Source organism: Zalophus californianus, chromosome 14 (genome assembly GCF_009762305.2).
Source record: "Zalophus californianus isolate mZalCal1 chromosome 14, mZalCal1.pri.v2, whole genome shotgun sequence".
NCBI lineage: Eukaryota > Metazoa > Chordata > Mammalia > Carnivora > Otariidae > Zalophus > Zalophus californianus.
The window spans coordinates 56,717,557-56,736,190 of NC_045608.1; the positions used below are offsets into that span (position 1 = coordinate 56,717,557).

The 18,634-nt window shown below is 41.9% G+C and overlaps 1 protein-coding gene across 1 annotated transcript in view; it reads left to right on the forward strand.

Annotated features, from left to right (window-relative positions):
* The first annotated feature begins 10,983 nt into the window (after positions 1-10,983).
* The window catches only part of GALNT1 (polypeptide N-acetylgalactosaminyltransferase 1), a 125,082-nt gene continuing 117,431 nt past the window's right edge, over positions 10,984-18,634 (forward strand). The window contains exon 1 of the mRNA XM_027575533.2: positions 10,984-11,114. The gene's annotated coding sequence lies outside the window, so the exon portion shown is untranslated. The remainder of the gene's footprint in view (positions 11,115-18,634) is intronic.

Genomic DNA, 18,634 nt, shown 5'->3' on the forward strand with positions numbered 1-18,634 from the left:
ATTTGTAAATACTCTATCTGAAAATGGTCTTATATCCAGGGGCACCTGGCTGGCTCATTTGGTAGCACATGCAACTCTTCATCTCAGGGTTGTGAGTTTGAGCCCCACGCTGGATGTAGAGATTGCTTAAAAATAAAATCTTTAGAAGAAAAAAGGGTCTTGTATCCAGAATATATAAAATCTCTTACAACTCAGTAATAACAAGGCAGATAACCCAATTTTTAAAATGGACAAGGAGAAAAAAATGTACAAGGGATTTGACTAGAGATGTCTTCAGAGAGAAATACATCAATAAAATTACCAGTAAATCTAAATATTGTTAACCTTTCTAGAACAAATAAAAATAGTGTATATAATGTCCAAACTACCAGACAGGTAAAAATAAAATGAAGGGAGAAAAAGCAGAATGAATTATTTTTTAATTTTATTTATTTATTTGACAGAGAGAGAGCACAAGTAGGCAGAGAGGCAGGCAGAGGGAGAGGGAGAAGCAGGCTCTCCGCTGAGCAGAGAGCCAGACGTGGGGCTTGATCCCAGGACCCTGGGATCATGACCTGAGCCGAAGGCAGACGCTTAATGACTGAGCCACCTGGGCACTCCCAGAATGAATTTTTTAAAAGGCAAAAAAGGACACAAGAAACAAAAGCAGAAAGGACAGATAGAAAGTATAAAATAATAAAAAAAAAGAAAGTATGAAATAAACAGCAGAAACAAGTTCAAATAGAATTCTAAATAGAATGTACTCAGTTTTAAAGACAAATTTAGTTGCACAGATTTTAAAAATCTAGTTATGTGTCATTTTCAAAAGATATAACTAAAACAGAGAGTTGAAAATGGAAAGATAGGAAAAAATGCCAAAAACAGAAAAATAGGTAGTGTAACTATATTAACATCAGAAAAAATAGATGTTAAGGTGAAACTAAAGGACACAGATTTTCCTGTCAATGTGAAGAAGAAATTTCTAAGGGAGTCAAACAAAAGTGGAATGAGAGACCCGTGGAGTCCCTGAATTCCCCATCCCTGGAAAAATTCAAATCTGAGGTGATGACCACTTGATCAGTGGGTCCGTGGGGGACATTAAGCCACCACAGAAAGGTTGGGACTTAATGACCGTATAGTTCCTCTCTATCCTGAAATCCTAATATTTTATCTCATTTTCCCATCGTCTTTCAACTTGTTTCATCCTGTCAAGGCTAGCTGATTTTCTGATTAGTCATGCATCAGAAAGAAATTTTGATGTTCCCATTTCATTACAAAGCCTCATCTTTAAAGTAACAAGTCTTTTGCACCTGTATGTATACGTAAGACGGTGATTTCTGTGTGTGTTGGAATGTGTATGTACTCACACGTCCACTATTAGGACTTCCGTTTCCTCTGCTTTAAGATTTGTCTTCTGACTATTTGTCTGAGAAAACCTCCCAAAGGGAAATTTTAATGTCGTATATCATCTAATTAAGTCAACAACAGTTAGTAGTCGGAGTTACTAACAGATAAGCCAAGAAAGATAAACACTGCAAGGCCTTCCGAACAGAGCAGTATCTTCCCAGGGTGGGGTGGGTGGGAACTACTTGGCAATAGCAGTCAGCTGTTCTTTTGCAATACAGATCCTCAGGTTTTTAACTGCCAGATCAAGATCTATCAAAAAAAAAAAAAAAAAAAAAACTCAAAGAATTTTTTGGAAGGTCTCCGGGGCTGGGAGTGGAGAAAGCCAGCTCTTACCTGCTCCAAGATATTCCAAGGGTGGGACCCAGAGAGTTGTATTTTTCCCAAGCATCTCCAGAGGATTCTGAATCACGCTAGGATTGAGAAACATGAATTTAAGGTATCTCAAGGCCTTTTCATAAAAGAAGTAAGCTCTTTTCCCAGGCTTTTAAATACCAATTTCTCTAGAATATTCCTTGATCGTTTTCTTTTATTGGAGACACAGAGATTATAAAGACATTCAGAGATAGTATCTTCACCTTTATTCATTTTGGGGGGCGGAAACCATCTCAGGTCTTTGTTTTCAGTCAGATTTCATTTATTCTTATCTACTTTGAAAGGAGATCATGTCATTATTCACTGTGATAGCAGGAATCTGGCCTTCATGGTCTAAGTGATCTAGGAATATACCCACAAGAAAAAGACAAAAGTGCTCATGGTTTTATTTTCTCTGCTGGTATAGATACCTAGGTAAGGGAATGTGGGTTCTATGACCTTAAAGAAAGTATGATAATAGTCTCAAGAGGACAGACCGAACTAGCAAAAAGCTCATTGTAGATGTGACCACGCTGCAGGACAAGCCAAAAAGAGGAAATGAAAAAAAAAAAATTTCAACTTCTATAGTCGTTTGCTAAATAAGTGGCCTGTCATAATACGATTTGAAATATTTATTTTAAATTATTTTTTCACGACAATAATGGGGAAGGATTAGTAGAAAAGGTAACTAAGTTTTAGCAAAAAGAGGCAACACAACAAAGGAATGGCTAACTTTGTTCCCTTGTCACAAAGTCACAAAATTTAATATTTTTACCAGAAGGTGCAAAAATAGACTTTACTAAACACAATCTAATCAGACACAAAATAAATGTCTGAATCCAATTTGGCTCATTATGAATTCATTATGTAAGAGCCATTTAAGAATTCATTCTTCAGCTAGACTGCAAGTATTCTCCTATAGATTAAAGTTCTCTGAGAAATAATTGTGTTCCTTTCATATGTACCACACATGTCTTGAGCACTGCTGACCATGTAATAGGATATCAAAAATGCCTGTTGGTTAAATAATTGAATGCTTTTCAAAAAGCATTCACTGTGAACTCACACATCCTAATGAAATTTCAGTGCACTAAGTTAAAGATAAAACTCTTAAAAGCTTCCTGAGAGCAAAAACAACTCATTTGCAGAGAAGGGAATCATTGGCTTTCAGATTCTCCAGCCTTAGGCTGGAATACAATGGAACAATGCCTTCAAAATGTGAACAGAAAGTGGCTTGGAACATAGAATTCTAAACCTAGCCAATTTATCAGTCTGCAAATCAGCCTGAACGAACTCAATATTTACCTTCCTTTCTGGGAAAAAAAAAATCACTTGAGTATATGCTCTAAGGAAATGAAAATAGAAATAGAAAAAGATGAAGATATGGAATCCAAGAAATAAAGGCCACAACTCAGCATAGCAATAAAAAGAATCCTTAGGCTGTTGGCTGGGCAGCAGGTATAAAAGCAACTGGTTCAAAGTAAAATACATAGAAGACTTGCAGATGAATGTATTTGATAAGAAAATGGGTTTGCTTCAACAAATAATATGACTTAAGAGTTGTATGAACTTAGTGAAAGAGTGAAGGTGATTGTTTCCTGTCAACGAGAAAAGACTAAGGCAAACAGAAACTCGCTGAAAAATGAAAACCTCTACAACAAAATCATGGCCTCTATAAAACAAATCACATGTAGCATGATTCTGAATAGCATATAGAGTTTAAAGAGTGATAAACCATTCAATCTTGGTATTGGAAATATTCATTTTGGACCTATACATATTTAGGAAAAGACTTTCATTTCTTTTTTTAAAAATTACTATTATTATTATTTATTATTGTTATTATTATTATTATTATTTTAAGTAGGCTTGTAGAGCCCAACGTGTGGCTTAAACTTATGACCCTGAGATCAAGACCCAAGTTGAGATCAAGAGTCAGATGCCCAAACAACTGAGCTACTCAGGCAACCCCATTTCCTTCTTTACAAGTCTAGCTACATTTCTTGATTCTGCAGAAAATAACATCTACATCGATTAGAGTATTTTAAGTGTTCCTTACTGGATTTTAGCTTTTTTGACTTAGCTTGTATACAACACATAGAAGACTTAATTATAATTCCAAAACGGAAGGGAAATGTTATGAAACTTCACAATGTATGAGTTATGAGATAGAAGGGGAAGAGAGGGTATGAAGGGGTATGAAAGTGTAAGGGTGTACATATCCTCATTTTTTATAATGAGGACTTGAAGATACTAGCTAAATTTGAATACTTTAGGCACTATCCAAAGTTGAATGAGAAAGTATTTTCTCTCTATAAAGTTATAAAGTAGAACTACTCATAATACAACTAACAAAATTTTGAGAAAAGGAGGGAATCAGAGGTAGTGTGAATGAGCTCAGTTCCTTATCTTTTTGCTTAAAATTATTTATTTATTTATTTGACAGAGAGAGAGATTGAGAGAGCACAAGTAGGCAGAGAGGCAGGCAGAGGGAGAGGGAGAAACAGGCTCCCCACCGAGGAAGGAGCCTGATGCAGGACCTGATCCCAGGACCCTGGGAACATGACCTGAGCCAAAGGCAGATACTTAACCTACTGAGCCACCCACCATCACAATTCCTTATTGTTGCTAAGTGGGAATCAATAGAAACTTGTGTGGGATAGATTGGATCATTGTTCCCAACTTTCTGCTCCCTCTTTGTAATAGATTATACATCCATACTCTTTGTCCATATGATTTTGTTGTGCTTTCTGGTGGGGCATAAATAGTGTCATCCCTACTCCATTGACTCTGGCCTTAGCCATATGAATGATTTTGAACAAAGAAATGTGTTTTGGTTGCTTCTCTTTAACTATGGCCCTTTGCCATGGAAAGAGCATACCCCAAGTGATAGACACTCCTTTAGCCCAAGTCCCCAAATTAGAAGACACATAGAGTCAAGCCTTGCCAAGTCCAACATAGTGGCAGCCAATGGTTTGTGAGCTTGCAATAAGTGTTTGTTATAAGCCACAATTTGGGGATTGTTTGTATGACAGCAAAAACTAACAAACACAGTCTGAAGTTGATAAATCAAGAATTGGAATTATAAGTATACTATTTAGAGTTAGGAGAGTTATTCATCAGGAGAGGTAGGGATGGCAACCACCAAACAAATTAAAGGTAGTTATCTCTGGAAAAGCTGTTGGGGGAGAGATTATAAGTTTTTGCTTCATATCTTCCTGTCCTATTTGAATTTTGTATCCTATGTATGTATTACTTCTTTATTCAAAATGTGCAAAGTACAGTGCAAACCATCCAGGAGGTGATAGGAGCTTTAAACACATAAAACATTATAGCAACAATGGGATGAGGCAGCTTATTTGTGTTGGGGGAAAAATGCTACAGATAATGAAGTTATATGAATTCAGAAAAAAGAAAAAATCAATCTAATCGAAGAAGTTGTAGAAGGTAGGGAAAATTGCACTGGAGCAGCATCCTTAGGGATTAAATAGGTGGAGGAAAGTAGGCAAGGAAGCAAATAGCAAAAGGAATGTGAGGAGGAGGGAACAGGGAGGTAGGTGGTGTGACTGGAGCAGAGGCTTATGGGTGAACTGTGGGCAAGAGGGCTGGGACAGGTGGAAATGGAACCAGACTGTGCAGGGCCTGGAATCCCTGGCTGATGTGTGTAGCCAGAGAATGGAAGAGGCCAAGAAAATGTATTTTATAAATCTCTAAAACTCAGTCTTGACTGGAAAAATTCTGCAGTCTTCTCCCCAACCCCGTGCTATTTAACATGTTTTCTTTCTTTGATTCTTCCTAAATGCGATCTAACCATACCATGAATTCCTATGCATTCATAGTTAAAATTGTATCATCTTACTCCATAGCACCTCTTTGAGCCCCAAACCCAACATCTCTTCCATTTCTCTTCATTTCAGGTTCGTGTCATTTGATTTGTTTTTAAGTAATGACTGCCCAAATCTGCCAACTAAGACTTGCTTCTTTTGTCCTTGATGATTTTTGTCCCCAACTTAGGTTTTCCTTCTATCCTGACTCCTGCTTTTCTTAAAAATTTAAAAAATTTATATTTTTTAAATATAACTTAAATATAAATAAATATAACTTCTAACTCTTTTTAAAGTTTATTTATTTATTTATATTATTTTATTTATTTAAGTAATCTCTACACCCAACGTGGGGCTCGAACTATGACCCGGAGATCAAGAGTCACATTCTCTTCCAACCCAACCAGCCAGGCACCCCTGACTCTCTTATCTTCAGTTTCTTAGGTTCATTTTCATTTTCACCTTCTTAGTTCCTTTTTTGCCATCATTGGTCATATGTCCAAATGGTGTCTCCTGAGCCATATCGGGGCAAGGCTGATTCCACCTGTAGTGCCTCGGGCTCTCGCTGTCTCAACTTTTTCATTCCTCCACACTTACTGACCTCAGACTTCACTGAGCCCCTGATCTACCAGTTCCCAGCATTTCTCCCATTTCTTTCCATATAGTAAACATTGTCTCCCATAGAAATGTCCCTAGTATATCTGTGGAATTCCCAGTAAACCTGCAGTAAATCTTCCCTTTCCTCTCTGACTCAAGAAAGCCTATTGGAACGCAAGAAACTGGGGGTGACATTTTTATAGGAATAATCTGCAATCCGCTCTAATTTATGTTTTAAAGCTTTATTTTCAACTTCTGATTCCAGAAAAAGATGGAATAGTGAACGGAGTTCATTTCCCACTAAGAACAGCTAAAAGCCCTGGACATTGTATATAAAACGAACATGAGAAGACTATGAAAGGTAGGGAGAAGAAAACCATTTACTACAGCCCCTGGGATCTGAGGGTTGACAGGGCAGTGCGCTCTCTGAATTTTCTTTTGTTTTATAGACCCTGGTCTGAGTGCTGCAGAAGCTGGGAACAGGGAAACACCATGGGAACAGACTTTTAAAAACAACAACAACAACAAAAAACAAAATACAAAACAAAACCCAAGAAATGCCTGCTCTTGCTAACTAAAGAACCAGGGAAGGGGCGACCTAGAAAACTTACACAGCAACTACCCAATTCCAGCCAACCTCTGCAGAAAAAAATGCAACCTCACCCCATCCCAGTCAGCAAAGGCTGAATAGAGAGCCTGCACCTTCCCCCTTCACCCAGTTGCGACAAGGCACCCCTAGTGACTCCCAGTCCCCTGGCTGGGGTGGCAGCAGAGAAGACCAACTGCGGAGCCAGGACTTCCATCCTGGCCCAGTTGACAGAGTGATTAGCACAAAACAAAACAAAATGACCCGCGTACATGCCAGGGCATTATGCTGAGTGAAAAAAAAAAAAAAAAAAGCCAGTCTCCAAAGGCCACATCCTGTATGATTCCGTTTATATAACATTCTTGAAATGACAAAAGTATAGAAATGGAGAACAGAGTTTGCCAGGGGTCAGAGAGACTGGGCTGGGGAGGGTTGGGTGTGACTATGAGGGGGTAGCCTGAGGAAGATCTTTATGATGGAATAGTCCTGTATCTTGATTCTGATAGTTGTTACAGTGATAAAATGTGATAAAAGTGATAAAATGGCACAGATCTATACACACCCATTGTTAATGTCAATTTCCTGGTTTTGATTTTATGCTATGTAGTTCTTTTTATGTTATAGATGTAACCAAAGGGAGATGCCTGGCTGGCTCAGTTGGTGGAGCATACCACCCTTGATCTTAGGGTAGAGAGTTGGAGCCCCAGGTTGGGAGTAGAGCTTACTTAAAAAAAAAAAAAAAAAAAAAAAGATGTAACCAAAGGGGATAAATGGACAAAAGGTACAAAGGACCTCTCTGTACAATTTTTACAACTTCCTATGAATCTATAATTATTTCAAAATAAAAAGTTTAAAGAAAGTGTTACCCTCCAATTTTCATACTTCCGATAGTCGTTAATGTTACAATCCAAATTTTCAAAGCTCTCTGCCTTCTGGGGACAATGTTGGAATTGATTGCATTTTCTGCTCCTTTGGAAGCTGGATGTGGCATGGGGTTTGATTTGGTCATTGAAATGCATGCATAAAAGAGACACTTGGGGAGGAAAGTGTAGAGACGGTTCAAAATCCAGCACGTGTAGAGAGGAGAAGGGGCACCCACGTTCCTGAGGCTTCAAGCCCAAGAAGACAGCCAGGTCTTTGGTGGGAAAAGCAAAACAAGGAGTGAAAAATCATAAAATGATAGCGTTTACACATTCTGCGTAATTACCACCTACTTCATGTCATTTGACTCCTGTGTGGGCTTGTGTTTGCCTATCCCCCTTTCAATGTCACCTTCTGTTCTTCCCCATCCTGTCAGGATGTTTGACACACAATTCTGTGTAACAGATCCCCTCCCTCCTCCTCCCGCCCACCACGTGGGTTCAATTATTCTTGGGCAGTTTACCCTGCTTTAGGCAATCTCCCACATCTCCCCATTACAATGAATCCATGGAGGTGCTATTCTCCCTCTTTCTAGCTAATTTGGAACAAACAACTAGTCCTCATTCACAAGTTAAAAGAATATTAGCATTATTCAAATAATAGGTCTGGTAGAAACAAGGCACTGAATTAATCATTCACTCAAGGGAGCAGCGCCCCTGGTGCTCCTCTCAGGGGCTTTGGTGAGAAAAAGTCAGGGCAGGTAGACTAGTTCATGTAGGTTAGTCCACTTTATGTCTCCACTAATCTTCTAAAGGTTAATTTCTTCCATGGTAGAATCATAGAACTCATGAAAAACCCATAAAATCATGAAAAAATCCTAAATCATACCATTATCTGGCCCAAAGCTAGTGCTCCCCCCGAAAGCAAAACATCACAGCCAGAAGAAGCCGGTGCGTCCAGGCACAGGACTGATGGGGAAACAAGAATAAAACTGAGAAAGATTATGTCAATGTCCTAAATTTGGATTCCCAGTCTGAGTCTTTACACCCCTCTCCTTGTTGTAAGATACCCAGTTCTTTCTTTCCCTCAAGGATGTTTACGCTTTTCTACCTCATTTCCAATTCTAGTGGGTAAAGTGAAGACACATTTTTAATGAATAAGAGTGGGTAGATTGAGGATGTGGAAGGGTTATTGTGCTTGGTTATACAACCAGTTGCAAAAAGTGCATTTTATTACATTTTATAGTGCAAACAGCATACAATTCTCCATTTGCTTTAAAAGTCTTTTTATTGTGAAGAGCTTGTACAAGTAGATAAGGTACTATGGTCCTGGGCTACTTTGTGGCACACAGATTTTTTTCACCTATGTTTTATTGAGATAACATTTATATATCATAAAATTCATTAGTTTCAAAAGCACAATTCAATGATTTTTAGTAAATCTAGAGTTGTGCAGCCATTACCACAATCTGATTTTAGAACATTTCCATCACTCCAAAATGATCCCTTGTTCCCTTTTGCATTGACTTCCCATCCCCACTCCTAGACCTGGGCAACCAGTAAACTGCATAGATTTGTCTTTTCTAGATGTTTCACATAAGTGGAATCATACAATAGGTGCTCTTTTGCATCTGCCTTCACTTAGCTTAATGTTTTTGAGTTTCCTATATATTGTATCTTTTTAAATACCATTTCTTAAAGATTTTATTTGAGAGAGAGAGAGCACAAGTGGAGGAGGAGGGGCATAGGGAGAGGGAGCCCTTCAACAGATTTGATCCCAGGCCCCTGGGATCATGACCTGAGCCAAAGGCAGGCGCTTAACTGACTGAGCCACCCAGGTTCCCCTATGTTGTATCTTCTATGAATATTTCATTCCATTTTATTGCTGAATAGCATTCCATTGTATGGATATATCATGTTTTGTTTACCCATTCACCTGTTGCTGGACATTTGGATTGTTTCCACTTTTTGGGTGTTATGAGTAATGCTGCTGGTGAATACTTCTGTACAAATTGCCATATGGGCATGTTTTCCAATTTTCTTGGGTACGTACCTAGGAAACGGAATTGTTGGATCATATGGTACTTTTACAAATAACTTTTTAAGAAGCAAACAAACTTTTCCAAAGTGACTGCACCATTTCACATTCCCATCTGCAGTGTTTGAGGGAACTAATTTCTCTTTCTCCTTATCAACACTTGTCATTGTCAGTCCTTTTTACAGCCATTGATGAGGGTGTGAAGAACTTTCTCACTGTGGTTCTGATTTGCCTTTTTCTATAAAGACTATGTTTTGCATCTCTTCATGCTATTGCTGACCATTGAAATATTTTCTTTGGTTAAAATGTCTATTCAACTCTTTTGCCCCTTTTAAATTGGATTATTAGTTTTATTGAGTTGTAAGGGTTCTTTATATATTCTAAATACAAGTCCTTGGGGCCCCTGGGTGGCTCAGTCGTTAAGCGACTGCCTTTGGCTCAGGTCATGGTCCCTGGGATCGAGCCCCGCATCGGGCTCCCTGCTCATCAGGAAGCCTGCTTCTCCCTCTCCCCCTCCCCCTGCTTGTGTTCCCTCTCTCGTTGTGTCTTTCTGTTAAATAAATAAATAAATAAATAAATAAAACCTTTAAAAAATAAAAAATAAATACAAGTCCTTATCAGATACATGATTTGCAAGTCTTTTCCACCTATTTTATTTTTTTGTTACAATATTTTTAAGACATACAAACTTCAAAGTGAAGTTTCCTTTAGGTACCCTTACCAGGCCAACCATGATTCACCTTGTTTCAAAATAATTATAGAAGTACCTTTAAAAAGCAACTTTTAACTTCTATTTTAGAATATTTGGAAAATGTAAATAAGCACAAAACAAGGGAGTTCCAGAGATAATCCTCGGTAACATCTTTTTGCTTACAGCCTTTTGCTTCTTTCTGTGACATATACATCATTTATTTAAAAAAAAAAATGGGACCATTTAAATAATAGTATCAACATTAGGCTCAATCATTCCAGCTCTTGGATGGGAAGCAAGACATAAAGACCTGTGGATGATTTTAAAGTAAAACATTAATTTATTAAAATAACTCTTGGTTATGCCTCGTGTGAGTGATAGAGGACGAGGGTTGGGTCTTCTCTTCAGAGGATGGTGACGGCTGGGTTAATGGAACTAGCGCTGGCGCGCAGTGTTTCCCAAGGAGGTACCGTGGAAGGGCCCCTCTGAGAGCGCGACGGAGAATCTTCCCCAAACAATCCCCATTCCGCAGGCTGCCGGGGCGTTTTTTTGTCCCCCAAGGCCTGGCTGCCTCTTCCGGCGGTGCCGGTCGGTGGCCTCGCCTCTCACCGCCCACCCTGGTCCTGGAACTCCTGCATCCCCGCCGCCTGGCGCGGGGCTCAGAAGGGCCGCACGAAGGTGCCGCCGACAGTCCTCCAGCTCCAAGTGCTCTTCGGCCCCACCCGGGTCCGGAGCAGACCTTGCGCTCCGCCCGGGGTCGATCCAGAACCTCCTCGGCGAGGTGAGGGCACCTTCATTTCCTCCCACCCCGTGATCTGCTCGACGTGAAACGGCCCGAATTTTATTTTACTTGCTGCGGTAGCCTCTTTGTCCGGACACAGGTTTAGGTGGAGGCCACCGGCCGGGACGGCACGGCCGAGCCGGTCACAGACGGAGCTTCTCGCCCGGGGACAAGGCCGGCGGCGCGGCCCAGAGCCCCCCGCTGCGGGAGCGCGGCGCCTCTGCTCCCCGCCTCCCCGCGGGTCAGGGAGGCAGTGGTGGAGGCGCCGAGACGCCGGAACCCCTCCCCCCCCACGGCCCCGAGGGAAGCGCCGCGGCCCCGAGGTGGGCTCGCCGCAGGGGCGGGGGACGGCGCATCCGGGTGAGCGCGCGGCGCCCCCGCCTCCCCCGCGCAGCCGCACGGGCCGCCACCGCTGCCGCCGCTGAGCACGCCGCGCTCTGCAAGCACTGCGCCCGAGCGGCCTGCGCGGGCGGCCTTGCGGCCCCGGCCCGCCGCGTAAGGCGGCCCCGAGCGAGCACCAGCGGCGGCGGCATGCGGGGCGGCCCGGAGTAGCGTGCCGAGCCTGCGAGGCCCGGCGCGGAGGCGGGGGCGGGCGCGGCGGAGGCGGGGCCCGCGCCGGGCCCGCCCGCCCGCCGGGGGAGCCGCCGGCAGTGGCCGAGGAGGCGGCGCGGCGGACGGCGGCCCGAGAGTAGCGCCCGCGCTGCGGCCCGCGGGACCGCGCCGCGACCGCCCGGGCCGGCCCCGAGGAGCGCCCGCCGCCGCCGCCGCCGCCGCCGCGTGCGGACCGAGGTGAGTGTCCGCCCGCGCCCGGGCCGTCCCGGAGCCCGGGCCGCTAGCGCGGGGCCGGGGGGAGGAGGAGGAGGCCCGGCCGCGTCCGCGTCCGCATCTCCCGTCCTTTGTGGCCGGCGCTGCCGGGGCCGGGGCGCGGGCGCGCTCGGCACGGGGTCCGAGTCGGGGACTCCGGGGCTGCCGGACACGCGGCGCCTCTGGTTGGCAACTGCGGCGAGCAGCGAGTTTCCGTCCTAGTTTGTCATTGAGTTAGAACCGTTTTTCTTTAGAAGACGGAAGTTTGTTTTATTGACCAGAAATACAGCTAAATATGGCTCCTGGGTCCGGCCCGGCCGTGTGGTACTTGGAGCGGTGGTGCCAGGCTGACCCTCACCCGGCCGGCGCGACGGGGGAGGGGAGGACACGCGGGCGGCCCGGGGCGGGGGCTTCCCGGAGCACTGCCCGCGCTGGGGACCCGGCCCTGGTTTAGCAAAGATCTGTGGATGGGAAGTAGCGGGCTTTAGGTAATGTGGCAGTTCTTCCTGGAAGAATGAATGAATGAAATGTTATTTACTCATCCACAGTCAACACAGTGCCCATTTAAAGATTTGCCAGGAATCGTGATGATGTGCATTGTCATTGCCTGATCACCCTGGCTAAGTGAGGGTCCTCCCTCCTCCAAACTTATGACCTTGGCCTCATTCTCAAAACCACTGAGCTAACCAGCCCTTCAACCAAAAGCGCTTGGCATTTTCTGGCAAGTATGGGCAATAGGCAAAGTAGTCTTTGGGATTGTGAACTGTTTCTGGAGGGCAGAGAATCTTACCTTAATCATACCTTTTGCTTCATACATTAATTTACAATAGTAACTGTCAGAAACCCTGAGGAGGGGTGTGTGTGGGGGCAGGGGGTCTTGTCCTCATTTCACAGAGGAAGAAGTTGAGGCCTTAAGAAGTTGTAACTTTACAGGTCACAAGCTAAGCAGCAGAGCTGGGATTCAAACCTAGGCTTTATTAATTCGGTACTCTTCATCTTATCTTTGTCTAGACCTGGGTTGTCCATTGTGGTAGCCACTAACCACATGTGGCTATTAAAGTTAATTTAATCATTTGGCTCCTCAGTTGCACTAGCCTATGTCAAGTGTTAAGTAGCCAGATGTGGCTGGTGACTACTATTGAACAGTGCTTATCAGGACCTTGCATCCATTTATTTATTACGAAAATAAGTATTGAGTGCTGTCTGTGAGGCATAGTTTAAGTCTTGTGTGTACTGTGGTGAATGAGAGACACAGAATGTCCTCGCCTTTTTGGAGCTTGCTTTTTACATGATAGTTTGCGTGATGTTTCCATGGTACTCGAGAGCCTTGCTAATTCAAAGTGCGGTCTGTGAACCAGCAGCAGCATCCCTGTCTTCTGGAAGTTTGGAAGAAGTGCAAAATCTCAGGTCCCAAACCACATCAACTGAATGAGTACCTGTTAAAGTGATTTATCAGATCAGGGTGATAGCTTACAGATCTATCTCAGGTGATTTGTTCACATTGAAGGCCTTAATCAGAACACCAGTGATACACAGGTTGAATAGTTGTCAGGATGGATTGTTTGGTAGGGCTTTTATTTTATTTTTTTAAATATTTTATTGTTTGAGAGAGAGAGAACGAGCGCCTGCGAGCATGAGTGGGGTGAGGGGCAGAGGGAGAAGCAGACTCCCCGCTGAGCAGGGAGCCCGATATGGGGCTCGATCCCAACACCCTGGGATCAGGACCTGAGGCAAAGGCAGACGCTTAACTGACTGAGCCACCCAGGAGCCCCTTCCCTTGGTAGGGCTTTTAAGAAGAGGTTCTAAAACTCTTGGGAACACTCACCATTTATGCAAATATTTATTAAATGCCTGGCTTCTCCGATAGAATATAAGCTTTATGAGAGCAGAGATTGTGTCTTCTTTTTCTAGCCATGTATCCCCAAAGATTTCACAGTGCCTGGTAAGAAGTAGGCACTCAGTAAATGCTTGCTGAGTATATGAAAGAGCTTGCTAGGAAGCCAGAACTGGTTGTTAAACTCAAGCAATTGCAGTCAAGTTAGTTCTCATGGCATCAGGTAAGAGCATGGGACCAGAGTCAAAAACGAAGCTCTTTGTGGCTTTTCAACTCCAAGCTCCAACTGCTGTGGCCTGAGTTTCACTCTTGGCTCACTTGCACGTGCCCTGTCTCTTTCTCTTTTTTAATAAGATAATATTAACATATTTAAATCTCAATCATATGTTAATCCCGTATATATATGTGTGTGTGTATACACACACATTGTATGTAAATGTATTTTTTAAGCCAAATTCCAGACTTTATTTGGATTTCACCAGTTTTTCCATTAATACTCTCTTTATGTTCCAGAATCCAGTCCAAGGTACCACATTGCATTTAGTAGTTATGTCTCCTTAGTCTTTGGTCTATGGCAGTTTCTTTCTTGTTTTTCATAACTTCGGTTGTGTTGAGGAGTACTGTCCTGGCTCTCTGATGGGCAGCTTTCTGTAGACCAGACAGGATCATCCAGTTCTGGGAAAAGGCTGTCGTATTCAGGAAAATAAGGCTGTGAAAGGAATAACTCTTTCTGCCCTTGTTTGTTTATGTAATATATACATCTATTATGCTTATGTAACAACATACAACTTTAGTACTTTTTTTCAGTAACAGATTTCCTGGGATACAGTTTCTCATTGGTTGAGATTCAGAAGCGTATTACAGCACTGTGATCCGCTATTTTAGAATACACTGAGTTTTTTTGTGATGGGGTAAGAACTGGACTGAGGTGGAGGAGCAAGGGAAAAGGAGATTGTCTGAAAGAGACAGTAGGTGAGAGAGGGACCACGGCAGATGGAGTGACAGATAATGGAGGAAGATGAGTGAGCAGCTGCGCAGAAGAGAACCAGGAGTGAGTACTTACTGTTTGCTCACTTATTCAGTTAATATTTATTGAGTGCCTATTGTGTGCCAGCCCCAGTACTAGATAGTCAAGGTATCTGAAAGTGGGGCAGCATTAAGCAAATAAGCATGCGGATAAGTATATAATGATTGCCACTTTGATGAGTGCTGTAAAGAAAAAGTAAAGGATGTTGGAGAGAATGTGGGTGGGGAGAACTGCTGTTTTCAGTTGGCTGGGTTGGTGAGGAAGGCTTCTTTGAGTAAGTGACATTTGAACTCCTCTCTGTGACTTTTGGGGACCTTCCATAATTACTCCACACTGCTTGTTGCATAGTTCTCTTATTTCACAACACACACACGTACCTCGTTCTCCATAGGAACTGTGCTTATTTCTGGCTGTGTCTTTATATATGATTTCTTCCCAGGATGCCCCTTTTTCCTCCGCTTGTTGGAAGTACTGCCTCTTGTTGAAGGATTTGCTCAAATCCCATCTCCTTTATGAAGTCTTGCACTGTTGATTTATGCCTCTGTTTGTCATTCCACCTAAGTGTATGGGTGTTTGAGGGTAGGAATAATATTTTACACTTATATCTGTGTGTCTTCACTTAGTCCAGCACAAAGCCAAGATTAATAAAGGGTTGTTAAGAGGCTAGACACATTCCAGAGTGTTAATACCGTAGAGCAAGTGAGTGAAGGTCCAATTTTTTTTTTAATTTAAAGATTTTATTTATTTATTTGACAGAGAGAAAACACAAGCAGGAGGAGCTGCAGGCAGAGGGAGAAGCAGGCTCCCTGCTGAGCAGGGACTCGATCCCGGGGGCCCCAGGATCATGACCCGAGCTGAAGGCAGATGCTTAACCAACTGGGCCACCCAGGCATCCACAATTTTTTTTAAATTAAACTTTTTGTGGCATAATTGTAGATCTGCATGCAGTTATAAGAATTCAGAAAGATCCTATGTACTCTTTACCCAGTTGCTCCCAGTGGTATCATTTTGTAAAACTATGGTACAATATCAGACGCATGACAGTATCACTGATACAGTCAAGATACGGAACATTTCCATTACAAGGTTTCTGCATGTTGTTCTATAGCCACACCCACTTGCTTCCTACTGCTACCTGCTCCATAAGTCCTGGCAATCACTAATCTGTTCTCCATTTCTATAATTATGTCATTTCAAAAATGTTTTGTAAATGGAATCATACAGTAAGTACCTTTTGGAATTGGCTTTTTTCACTCAGCATAATTGTCTAGAGTTTCATTCAGGTTGTTGCGTGTATTGATAGTTGATTCTTATGTATTGCTGAGTAGTACTTTACAGTATGGATGTACTTTTATGGTTCTTTCAACCATTTATCTTTTGAAGGACATCTGGTTGTTTCTAGTTTTTGCTATTACAGCACCCTTTGTTGAAAAGGCAACATCCTTCCTCCATTGAATTGGTTGTATCTTTGTAAAAAATCAGTTGGGTATATTTGTGAGTCTATTCCTGGGTTCTCTGTTCTGTTCCATTGATCTGTGTGTCTGTCCCTCCACCACTGTCACACAGTCTTGGTTGTGCTGTATAATAAGTTGTAAGTTGGTGTAGACTGATTCCTTCCACATCTTTTTCAGAATTGTTGTAACTGTTTTTGTTTCTTTGCCTATTTATGTAATTTGTAGAATAATCTTGTCTATATTTACAAAAAAATCTTGCTGGGATTTTGATAGGAAGTGCAGTAGACCTGTGTATCAATCTGGGGAGGATTGACATTTTACTGTATTGCATCTTCCAATCTATAAGCATGGTATGTCTTTCCATTTATATCTTCTTTGATTTTTTTTTGAGTAGCATTGTGTAGTTTTATCATACAAGTCTGTTTTGTTAAATTCTTTTGGATTTGTTATGTTAGATTTACCTTTTTATTTCAAACAATTGAAAATGATACTGTATTTAAATTTTGGTGTCTGTGGGTTGATTGCTAATGTAGAGAAACATTAACTTTCTCATGTTGGTCTTGTATTCTGCATCTTGCTGAACCCATTTATTCTAGGAGTTTTTCTGTAGATTCCTTGTGATTCTCTAAGTAGATAACTATGTCATGTATACATAGTGGCAATTTTATTTCTTTTCAGCAGGCCTTTAATTTCCTCTTCATGCCTTCTTGCACTGGCTAAAGCTTCCAGTGCTGTGTTGAATAAAGACAGGGAAGAGGACATCTTTGCTTTGTTCCTGATCTTAGGGGGAAAGTGTTTAGCTTTTCACCTTGTTTTGGGGCAGTCTCAGCTTATCTGTAGTGACACTATTGGCTAGAAATGCCTGGGAGCACTCACCTGGTGAGCCCCCACAGAGATTTCCCCTTTTGGAGCCAGAGTTGTGGCTGTACTGGCCCTTGTGGTTCTCATGATTGCAAGACACACGTCGGCAACAACCATTGGTGAACGGTGAAAAGGTTTATTATGTATAGGTCCTTCAGGGTACACCGCAAGAGCATGCAGAACTGGGGTTCTGCTTTTAATGGGGTAGAGGGTGAGGTACCTAGGGTTTGGGAGGTTCACTCTTTATTGGTGAATTTAAAGCATCAGAGTGGGAATTAGGGCATGGGAAGGGAAAAGAAAGCTGCCAAATGGTTAGTTTTGTAAGTCTAATAGCACTTTCTACAGTCCTCCGCTCCTAATAGCACTTTCTAAAAAAGGGTTGAGGGGGACTTCATGGGCGGGGCAGCCTGGCTCTTTATCTAATGGTGTAGCTGGCATTGTGTTTATTCAAGATGGATGTCTTTCAGGTGGGTGCCTGGACAATCAAAAGCTTAATGTCAAGCATTTATACTATCAAAAAAAGCAAGTTATCAGGCACCTACACTACACACTATTGAGTATAGTATTAACTGTAGGTTTTTTGGTAGATGCTCTATCAAGTTGGGGAAGTTTCCCACTATTCTTGTCTTGAGAGTTTTTATCATGAGTGGGTGTTGAATTTTGCCAAGTGCTTTTTGTATATTAATATGGTATGTGATTTTCCTTCTTTAGTCATGAATGCGATGGATTATTTTGATTGATTTTTGAGTTGATCCAACTTTGCATCCCTGGAATAAACCCCACTTGGTCATTGTATATAATTCTATATATTGCTGAATTCTATTTACTAATATTCTGTTAAGGATTTTTTGCATTTAAATTCATGAGGGCATTTAGCACTATAAATTTCCATCTCAACATTGTTTCAGCTGAATTTGTCCCACAACAACATTGTGTTTTTTTTAATGTTCATTTTTTTTTTTTAATTTATCTTGAGATATCTTATTTCACTCGTGGTTATTTAGAAGTGTGTTGTTTAGTTTCCAAGTTTTGGAGATTTTATTGTTATCTTTGTGTTGATTTCTAGTTTGATGCCATTGTGATTGGAGAACACACTGAATCATGTGTTGTGATTTCAGTTTTAAATTTGTTGAGGCTCGTTTTGTGACTCAAAATATGGTCTGTCTTGTATATGTTCTGTGGATATTTGAATAGAATATGTTTTCTGCTATTGTTGAGTGGATTGTTCAGTTAGATCCTGTTGGTTGTGTTGTTGATCTCTTCTGTACCCTTGTTGGTTTTCCGTCTGGATAGTCTGTCAGCTTTTGAGAGAGTGGTGTTGAAGTCTCCTGTATTTGTAATCTATCTCTCCTTTTACGTTATATCAGTTTTTAGTTTTATGTATTTTGCAGCTCTCTGGTCATATACGTCTAGGGTTGCTTTGTTTTCTTGGTAGATTGACCCTTTCTGTCATTATCTAATGTCCTTCTTTGTCTCACTAGTGATTTTGTTTGCTCTGAATGCTATTTTGTCTGATAATAATATTACCACTACTTTTCTT